Here is a 10134-nt window from a genome sequence, read left to right as displayed (position 1 = left end):
GCCGGCTAGTAAATTCAGATAAAGACCATTAAAGCGTTACCACGTTTAGAGACGTTTCATTTCTGAGCAGCCTATATAGTTTACACACAAGAAGTTCTATCTTTAAGGATGCTGCTTTTGGAACCTAAATATTTCTACATTTGAGAGGAAAGTATGCCAAGTTTTATGACGTTAATGAAAATTAACAAACTTTTTTATAGAAGATTACCAAGAATGAGCATCAACAGAATTACGAAAACCATGAGTACTGTGGCTTCTTAACCATACCGCAAAACCCGTATTCAATATGCACGATAACGGAAAGAACGCCCTCTGGGAAACAACTTCGTTTTATGAGACTCTACCAGAAAAGCGATGAAAGTCGATTTCTGAAGTCGGAACCTAGAGACGTCGGTTAATGCAGAGTATCTTATGTCTCACGGCGAACTTGAGATTACCCTCCTGAAAATCTCTCTCTCCGCCAAGAAATTGCTACTGTTTAAGAGTTCAATACAAGAATGAAAAAAACAGATAAATCCAGAAAACTGAAATTCCACTGCAAAGTGCAGTGCAGTGCAGTGCAGTGCAGTTAAAGAAAAAGTACAAGACCAATGTCGTTTGTGAAATGGAACGAGAATTGCACGCTGAACAAGATGCCATGGTTGTTAGTGCAGTGACTACAATTCCATAAGTATTGGGTCTGAACATTCGTATGATGATACTGTGTCACCTTGCCACGGATGTCCTGAATCCAGAAGTTGCTGTTGAAATTCTTCATGAATATGATTGTTGGTTTTCTCAAATACACTTATCAAATTCGAGATCTTGCCCCAAATGTATTGCTGTACATGTCGACAACATATTAAATACGACCTTAGTTTTCTTCCTGTAAATCACACAAACGGGACAGGAATTATATTCACTCTCCGAGGCTTAGCCACATCTACAGAAATTTATGCTGCCGTTTGCAACAAATGGATTCATATGAATAATGTCGGTGAGGAGCGTATTGTCGAGTAATGAAGCACACGTCTTCTAAGGTACTACACGGCCAGCATTCAGGATCGTAATGAACAGTCAATCACATTTAATGCATTCTCTCTCAAAATAGCGACAGAGATATTTCACACAACGTCAAGTAATTCTGGTAATGAAGCTGCAAATCAACCTACAATTTTAGGGGCTGTTAATACAGTAAAATATAATAAATCAATTGCGACAAAATAATGAACTTTTCGTTGGAAGGTATTTAGAAATATCCACACAGCTCAGCCATAATGAATTACTTACCTAACAGCTGATAGCAGAAGCTGTAGTATTTTCAATATAATGTGTAGAAAGAAAGAAATGGCTTTCTTCGCAAGGAAAATTAGTATTAGCTATACACAAAGCAAGAAACCCTTGCTTAAACTGGTTCTATACACTGTAATGAGTATATGATAATTTCAGCTTGAGCACCAACACAGAGATGTGCTCTAGGAACTAGTGAAATTATGGATCGTTTTCAATCGTAGTCTACGGGTAACTTAGTTTTTCCTGGATTCAAACACAATAACTGCTTACATTTTAAATAAAAATTATCAGCAATAGCGGCTCTCGTTGTGCCAGTTGCCTTGTGAAAGCGGGCGGAAGAGAACACAGAATTTCTGCGTACCATCTTCTTTCTTGTGGGAGAAGTTGCCCCTAAAAGGCGGATAAATCAGTAACGAACACCGTTAGTAGAGTGTTGAAAGGAACGGAAACAACTGCAACAAAGACACCAATGTGTACCCACATGACATGTGGCCTGTAACATAAAAACTGCCATGATGATCTGTCCATGGGCCAAAAGATTCCGAATCAGTGCCCCCATTCGGCTCGCTGGGAGGGGACTACCAAGGTGGAGATAACCATACGAAACACATTGACTTTCCAACGGAAAGGCTACATTCTACGAGCCAGATTGTGAAATACCAGAAGTATGAGCGTGGTAGAGAAACTAGAAAATTTGGAAAGGAAAACGTAAAGGCTCAGCCTAGAAGTAGTTGTCGTCGTAGGCATTAGTAAAGTGAAATGTGAAAAAGATAAGGATTTCAGAACAGACGAATATAGGGAAATATCAACGGCAGCAGGAAATTGTATAACGGCATTATGTTTCTATATGAGTAGGAAGTAAGGCAGAGTGTGAGTTATTGTGAACATCAGAGTCATAGAGTACTTCTTATCGACAGCAAACAAACCCCAACAACTTGATACATACGTACATATGGCACAAGCAGTGATGAAGAAATAGAGGAAGTGTATTAGGACACTGAGAGGTTAATCAGAACGTAACTGTAGGTAAGTATCTAATAATAATGGATGACTATAAGGCTGTAGTAGTGGGATTAGTAGAACACTGAGCTATGGGAACATACGGGCTTCGTAACAAAATGAGAGAGGAGAGAGTCTACTAGAGTCCTAAAATTTATTTCAGCTACAAATAGCGAATACACTGTTCAAATATCACAGGTGACCTGGAGACACGGTATGATTGCAGATGGATTACATCATGGTGAGACAGAGATCCGAAAATGAGCTATTAGATTCTATGGTGCACCAAGGTGTGGGTAAAGATTCGAATCTCAATTATGCAATAGCGAACAGTAGACTGGAGTTTAAGAGAATCAGCCAAGACAATTAGTACGGAAGGAAATAGGATACTGAAGTACTGAGAAATGAGATGTGCTTGATGTTCCACAACGCTGTGGATACTGCGGTAGTGAGTACCACAACAAGTAGTTCAGTCAAAGAGATATGTGCATCACTAAGAAGGTATCTCACAGAAGTTGTACAGACACATGTATATACAAGGGGGTAACTACAAAGAAACCTTAGGTCACAGGAGAAACACTTGAGTTAAGCAATGATAAAAGAAAATATAATAATGGTCAAGATTAGGCAGGAGTACAGGAGTATAAGTCATTAGGAACGGAAGCAAAGGAGAATCGGCTGCATCAAAAATGCAAAGAAAATAAAAAGGAAATACTGATTCAGCATACACAAAAGTCAAAATCGCATATGAGTAACTTAAAACGAAGGGTCTGAACACCAAGCTTTTAGTGGGAATTAGGAATTACACTGTTAAACACACAGGAAGGAGCTAATGGGGAGAAAAAATAAGCTGACGTTATCTGTAATGTGAAGGCTTTGTGTGAAGATGCGATTTAAGAAAGGATTGGAGTAGATATGGAAGACATTGTGAATACTGTATTAGAGTCCGAGTTCATTAGGGATTTACAATTACAAAAAATTTGAACACTTCTTCACCAGATGATACTCGCACACACAAACAGGTACTCATATGTGTAGTGTTCTGACTGTCTAATGCACCTCTCTCACTTCATCTGTTTTCGTACTTCGCGAAAAACATTCAAATGCTGTACTGTATTTTCATTAAAGTTCATCTCTATTTTAAATTCAGCTAGAAAGATGTTTATGTCATAAGCTGTACTGCACCATCAGTAATTTCATCACAGTATTTTATGCTCAACAGGAAATGTTGAAGTCCATTACTGTACTGCTTTGTCAGTAAATTTTACTTCTCTCTGTTTTATACTTGAATAGTGATCTTGTACTTCTTTCTTAAAATGATAGTTACATAACCCTGTTAGTAAATGACTTAGAATCCTATTAATATTTCTGGACGTCATCCCAAGTACATCTTCAATCGTGGTACCAGTTTTAGTTTTAAGATTGGAAACTTATGCACCTTTGGAGTTCACCTCAGTTACATTAGGATTACATTAATAATGTATATTACAAAGGGAATTGGGGGGGGGATCATACAAGACCAACAAAAATACTTTAGAAATGCATTTCTTTAGTACATTACATTTCACTGTTTGTTCGTCATACATCACACATTTAGTTTCCTTCAACAATTTTTCCAATATACAAATATCTCCATCAGGTAGCATAGTTTTGACAGCTGCATCTGCCTTCATAAAGTTAAGCTGATACTAAATTGCATTATGTGGGTAATTACCACAAACAATGAAAAATATGATTACAACCACTTTGTTGTACTGACAGTACAGTGCTATTAATATTCTCACATTCATCATGCACTTCAAAAGTAACAAATTCTTCAGGTTCTGTAAAGCAGTCTTTTCTGGGTGACTGCGTTATTTTCATATTTACTGTCTCCCAAGACTGTATGGCTTTCTCCTTTCCACACTTCTGAGATTCTTCTGGTGTGTACTGCGTGTATGCTGTCACCAAGATGCTAGTAACTGGCAAGGAAAATGCAAATTTTATTATTTCTAGTAGTGGTAGTATAATTCAGACTTACATCTTTGTGATTAAATGATGCACGGAAAGAACACAGCAGCACCAGCACCAGCATCAGTTACTTGCTTCTGCTAGTAGTTTCTCAAATTTATACTATTTTCCTGCTAAGACAGGAATTGACAACTTGTCTGACAAGTCACAATAAGTTCAAACTTGTTCAAATAAGGAAAAGCAATTAACAAAGAACTCAATACTTTCTCTATCTCCAAACTTGTCATACTTTGCTGACTCAACAAGAAATGCATGTGTGCTTAATCCAGGATATGCAACATTGGATGAGAGAAGGTGGCATTTATAAAGTTGTCAGACGTAATATTTTTCCTATAGATATCAAATGTGCGGTGACTATTATTTTTGTCAACTGTGAAAACAAGGTATGTAATGGAATTGTCTTTTCCCATGTACATTGTGAAATTAGTTTTACGAGGAAGTTGATTTAGTTTTTGGTCGATACTTCAGAAATCTGCGTGGCTGCCATCTGAATACCTAAAACAGTATGTTTTTCTATCTCTTCCTAGATTACGTGAATTTCATAATGTTTACTTTTTCTTGAAATTATAAACTTCTGTTACTAGCCCATCATATTTGATAAGCAAGAAACTCAACGCACTGACAGCAAACCTTTATTCCTTCTAAAAAAAGTGCACTATCAAAAACTTGTGTAATCTGGCAAGAGATATAAAAGACATATAAAAACCAGGACATGTGACATTTTATGTCATCAATCACGCCTGCTTCGTCAACACTTTGACACTAACATGTGTCAGTAGTGGGACAAGGCCAGCTTCAGTGCAATTCGTGAGTGTGCAGTTGCCTATGTCAGGGGCAAGTATGCACTCAGGAACAAACCTGATGTTGAAAGATTATCCCCAGCGGGTGTTAATCCTCTTAGAAGAACAGTAGGTTAAGGAACTGTCAATCAAATAAGACCAACAGGTTTGCCCCTGAATTTATCCTTGTCCCTGATGTAGGCAACCTGACTAACAAATTGCGCTGATCCCTGCCTTGACAAGAGACATGAGCCCACAGAAGAAACGACACTGTTTCATTGACTGACTTTATTTACTAGTGAAATTAAAGATTGCTTGCCTCATGAGCACACATGCTTTCTGCCAATTCTGTACGCTGGCCTATAGCTCGTTGTCTGTGCCAAAATGTTGTCTTCATAGCCATCGGTTTTTATTCCAATCTCGTATAACGCGTGTGACTAACAAAGAACTTAACTTTCCGTACGAGCTCTGATTTCCCTTATTTTATCGTGGTGATTGTATCTCCCTATGTAAGCCGGTGTCAAGAAAATATTTTCACATCTGGAGCGGAAAGTTGGTAATTGTAATTTCGTGAGAAGATTCCGTCGCAACGAAAAACACCTTTGTTTTAATGATGTCGAGCCAAAATTGTGTATCATTTCAGTGACACTCTCTCCCATATTTCGAAATAATACAAAACGTGCTACCCTTCTTTGAACTTTTCCGATTTACTCCGTGAATCCTATCTGGTAAGGATCCCACACTGCACACCAATATTCTAAAAGAGGATGGACAATCATAGTGTAGGCAGTCTCCTTAGTAGATCTGTTACATCTTCTAATTGTCCTGACAATAAACGCAGTCTTTGGGTAGCCTTCCCCACAACGTTCTCGCCGTGTTCCTTCCAATTTAAGTTAGTCGTAATTGTAACTCCGAGGTATTTAGTTGAATTTACGACATTTAGACTAATTTATCGTGTAACAGAAGTTTAACGGATTTCTTTTAGCACTCATGTGGCTGACCCCACTCTTTTCGTTATTAAGGGTCAACTGCCGATTTTCGCACCACTCAGATACCTCTAAATCGTTTCGCAATTTGTTTTGATGTTCTGATGACTTTATTGGTCGATAAACAACAGCTTCGTCTGTAAAAAACCGAAGACGGCGGCTCAGATTGTCTCCCAAATTGTTTATGTAGATAAGGAACAGCAAAGGGCCTATAACACTACCTTGGGGAACGCCAGAAATCACTTCTATTTTACTCGATGACTTTCCGTCAGTTACTACGAACTGTGACCTCTCTGACAGGCAATTACAGATTCAGTCGCACAACTGAGACGATATTCCCTAACTACGCAGTTGCACTTGTACAGTTGTGGTACAGTGTCAAAAGCCTTCCGGAAATCCAACTTCAACTAGCACTATCCAGAAAAATAGGATATCCAAGGAGGCAAGAGTGAAAACTGACAAGGAGCTTACTAAGAAAGGCAGAGGGTTGTCAGATATGCTTGTCCATTATGATGGAAGCATATGTTTAATTAAATGATGACTGGATAGAAAGAGTGTAATGGTGATGTCATCTGCCCATTGTGTAGACCCAAGAGACAAGTGCTTACAGTACAGAAAAAAGAATAAGACTCAGATAGAAGTCACCAGACCAATGGCCATCCAAGCATACAGTGCTAAAATGGGGGTGGGAGGGGGGGGGGGTAGGTGGGGCAGTGGACCTCTTCGACAGAATGCTCCCATACTGTCCCAAGAGAGCCAGAACCAAGAAATGGAGCATTAGAACTATATTTAATTTGATTCATATGTCAGTAGTTACCTCTTGGATACAATTCAGAACGGACCAAATTCAAAAGAGGATACATTCAAAAAATAATCCTCAATTTACAAAGTACAAACGTGTACTCGAAAAAGCACTTCTGTATAGCGATATCAAGGAAGTAACAAACAACGTAGAAAACAGTGAACAAGATGAGAAGAACAACCAAGCACAAAATAAAGAATAGTGCATGTTCCACCTCCTCACGAAAATGTTACAAAATCAAAATCTGCGCGCATGACAGCAATTTATGATGTTAAAAGCTGGCAAAAATGTAGAAGACCAGGCTGCAGAGAAAGAACAAGAACACAGTGTACAACTTGTAACATTTTCCTGTGCCTTACAGTGGAAAGAAACTGGTTTAAAATGTTTCACGACTAACAAAACTCCCATGACTGTGACATACGTTTTATTTACTGCTTATGTTAGTCTTTTTAATTACACTAAAATGTGTTTTTCAACATACATTGTAATGTATTTTATTAGTTTCAACAAACATGTTTGAATAGTGTTACAATTGTTTACGTTGGATGTCATTTGTGAATTCATATTTACCTTTCATTGTACAGAGTCCAGAGGTACAGTATACTGTACAAACCATTTCATGAAAATTGTCAGCAAAATATTTTTTAAGCATTTTCCAAGATAGCTTTAGGCCTAAAGGAACAAAAAATTAACAGTTTCGCTTATAATTTCTACAAAAATGTTTTTGAGTCTCTGGCGGTTAATTGGAAATTGAAAACAGTCACCTAGTCCCCTCCGTATCTCCTGCAGATCATTACAACCAAAAATTATGAAAGTGTACACATACACACACAAAAACACACACACACACACACACATTCACACAGACACACACAAACACACGAACTCACATGCACACACACACACACACACACACACACACACACACACACACACACACACACAAATGTTCACATCAAATACTGTAATGTCAGCGGTAAAGTTCGTTGCTTTCATTATCTTTCGTGATTTACTCTTTCAATTAACATCGTCACAGGCGTACTATTATTCTACAGTCTTCTGAGTCAGAGACAACTTTATGAATGAGGAATGGTTTTTCTCCACTTTGTGTGTTAGCTGCAGACAATTCTCAAACTGCAACTAATTATTAACGACAAATTTTATTAAAGATGATAAATACGTATTGTGAAGGGCCTGCTGAAATGTTTAAGTTCCTAAAGAGTCACCTAAAAGTGAAAACGACATCTTATTCTTATTACTTTCTTTTGTGCGATTAGTACTTCCTTTCTAAGATATTGCCAACTGCTAGGCACAATGCTTCAACGCATAATGAACAGATAAATCCCAAATATGTTAAACTGTTAATTTTATGCAGACTCTGTTAGTTATGAACCTGTTAATTAGGCGATGAGTAATTATTTCTCCAGTTTGAGAGGCTCAATAACAAGTATACTCTGTTTCAAATACTCATCAAGACAATATGTTTGTTTGGAAGGCCATCTTCGGCATGTTATATACCAATTATTGTTAGCTCTTTCTCTGTTTTGAGTGCATTGAAATTTCATAGTGTGCTACCTCAGACATATTTCACTTTTATCGATAAAACATCGTCAGTGATGGGTCATTAAAATTTTTAAGTATAACACTTTTCTGCATTTTCGTTCTTACAGATTAAAACAGTTTTCTTTATGAATATGGTATACAATTACTTACTCAGCAATCTGGTTGACCAAATATTTGTTAGATTCTACTCAAATCACTTACTCCTTTTCATCTCATATAATAATTTTTAGCATTATTTTAGTTCTTCTAATCTTTAGTTAATTAATTTGTCACACTCACTACATACAGCTTCATCTGATACTGTCGCATGTGTTAAACGGGAGACTTCAGTCACATAGGGACAGCGATTTGTTAGTGCGATCGATAGTAACTAACTTCAAGTAGCGTATTTTGTCACCTAGTGAGAAAATCAATAGGAAGTACAACCGCTGTGAGGAGGCTGATCATGCATAATGCTTACCGAACACCACATTTCTTCTGAAACAGTTCCTACTCTGATGCCTTCTTGATACTTGTGTTATTACTGTAGCAGTGCGATGGTCTCGAATTATACAAAAGCTTACTAATGCCTCAAGGTAGGAAGCTGCAAATTACTTTCATTTCAAATTCGCATCTTACACGCAACAGGCGCTATAGGGACAGTTTTGTTAAACAAATAAGCAAGATATTGCAAAGGCTGATAGAAAAGATATTAGGTATTGAGATTTAGGGACCTGAATGCTGGTTACATCAAATATATTTTCTACTTGAAAGATCTTTGTGACAGACCACTGGCGACATGTACTAAAGTTCGTTAAGTTCTGCTTCACTGTCAGCAGATAGACTTTTATGAGATACATAGTGAAAGAAATGAGAATTCCACTTGATTGTTCTAGGTGAATGTGGCAAATTACTTCAGTGGTGGACATTCTGGTATTATTTTAACTTGAAGCTTTATGAGTAATTGAAACTTTCTGTGTATGATGTACTGTCCAATAGCAGTCTGTTAGCTACACATGTTCTTTTAAACCAAAGTAAAAGATATTCAGTAAGGGTTTTCTTCCACTGCAGTCAGTTCACTGTCTTTTCTCAGTGTTTGAGTTTTTAAGTTTATCTGTTGAGTGTTGGTGACTGTAAGAGATGTGTGTGTGTGTGTGATGAGGTATCGTGTTTGTCTTGTATAAAAGAAGGGCCAGGGTGCAATCTGGTGCCAGCACATGACCTTCTGCTTTCGAGAAGTACCGAGAGGACCGCCAGGCTTAACGTTCACAGGCTTAACGTTCCTATGACAATCTCTCTCATATGCGTTGACCGTTACCAAACAGGAATGTTATAGCCACCTGTGTTAACCCTTACATGACCAGTGGAGACTTGAGTTGCCACTTTTTTGTCTCTTCTGTAAGTTCAGTGATAATCAGTGTTCCCACTTGCAGCTTGTGCTGCTGTCTCTGTTGAAGAGTGTGTGTGTGTGTGTGTGTGTGTGTGTGTGTGTGTGTGTGTGTGTGTGTGTGTGTGTGTAGTTTGTCAACTGACGTGCAACTGTTGTATGCTGCACCTTTAGTCAATCACTGTAGAGGCGCCCTTTCTGTCTGAAATTGAGCCATTATTCTGACCGCAACAGTTTTTTTTTTTTTTCGTGTTCTGCTGTGGTGGCAGCTCCATAAGAGTAAAAGAGCATGTGAACACCCTAACTTTCGACACCTAGTGGATTTATTTGTCATTTTTCTTTGAATGCTTTTAAGCG

Source organism: Schistocerca serialis, chromosome 1, assembly GCF_023864345.2.
Source record: "Schistocerca serialis cubense isolate TAMUIC-IGC-003099 chromosome 1, iqSchSeri2.2, whole genome shotgun sequence".
Lineage (NCBI taxonomy): Eukaryota > Metazoa > Arthropoda > Insecta > Orthoptera > Acrididae > Schistocerca > Schistocerca serialis.
This window is presented reverse-complemented; position numbering follows the sequence as displayed.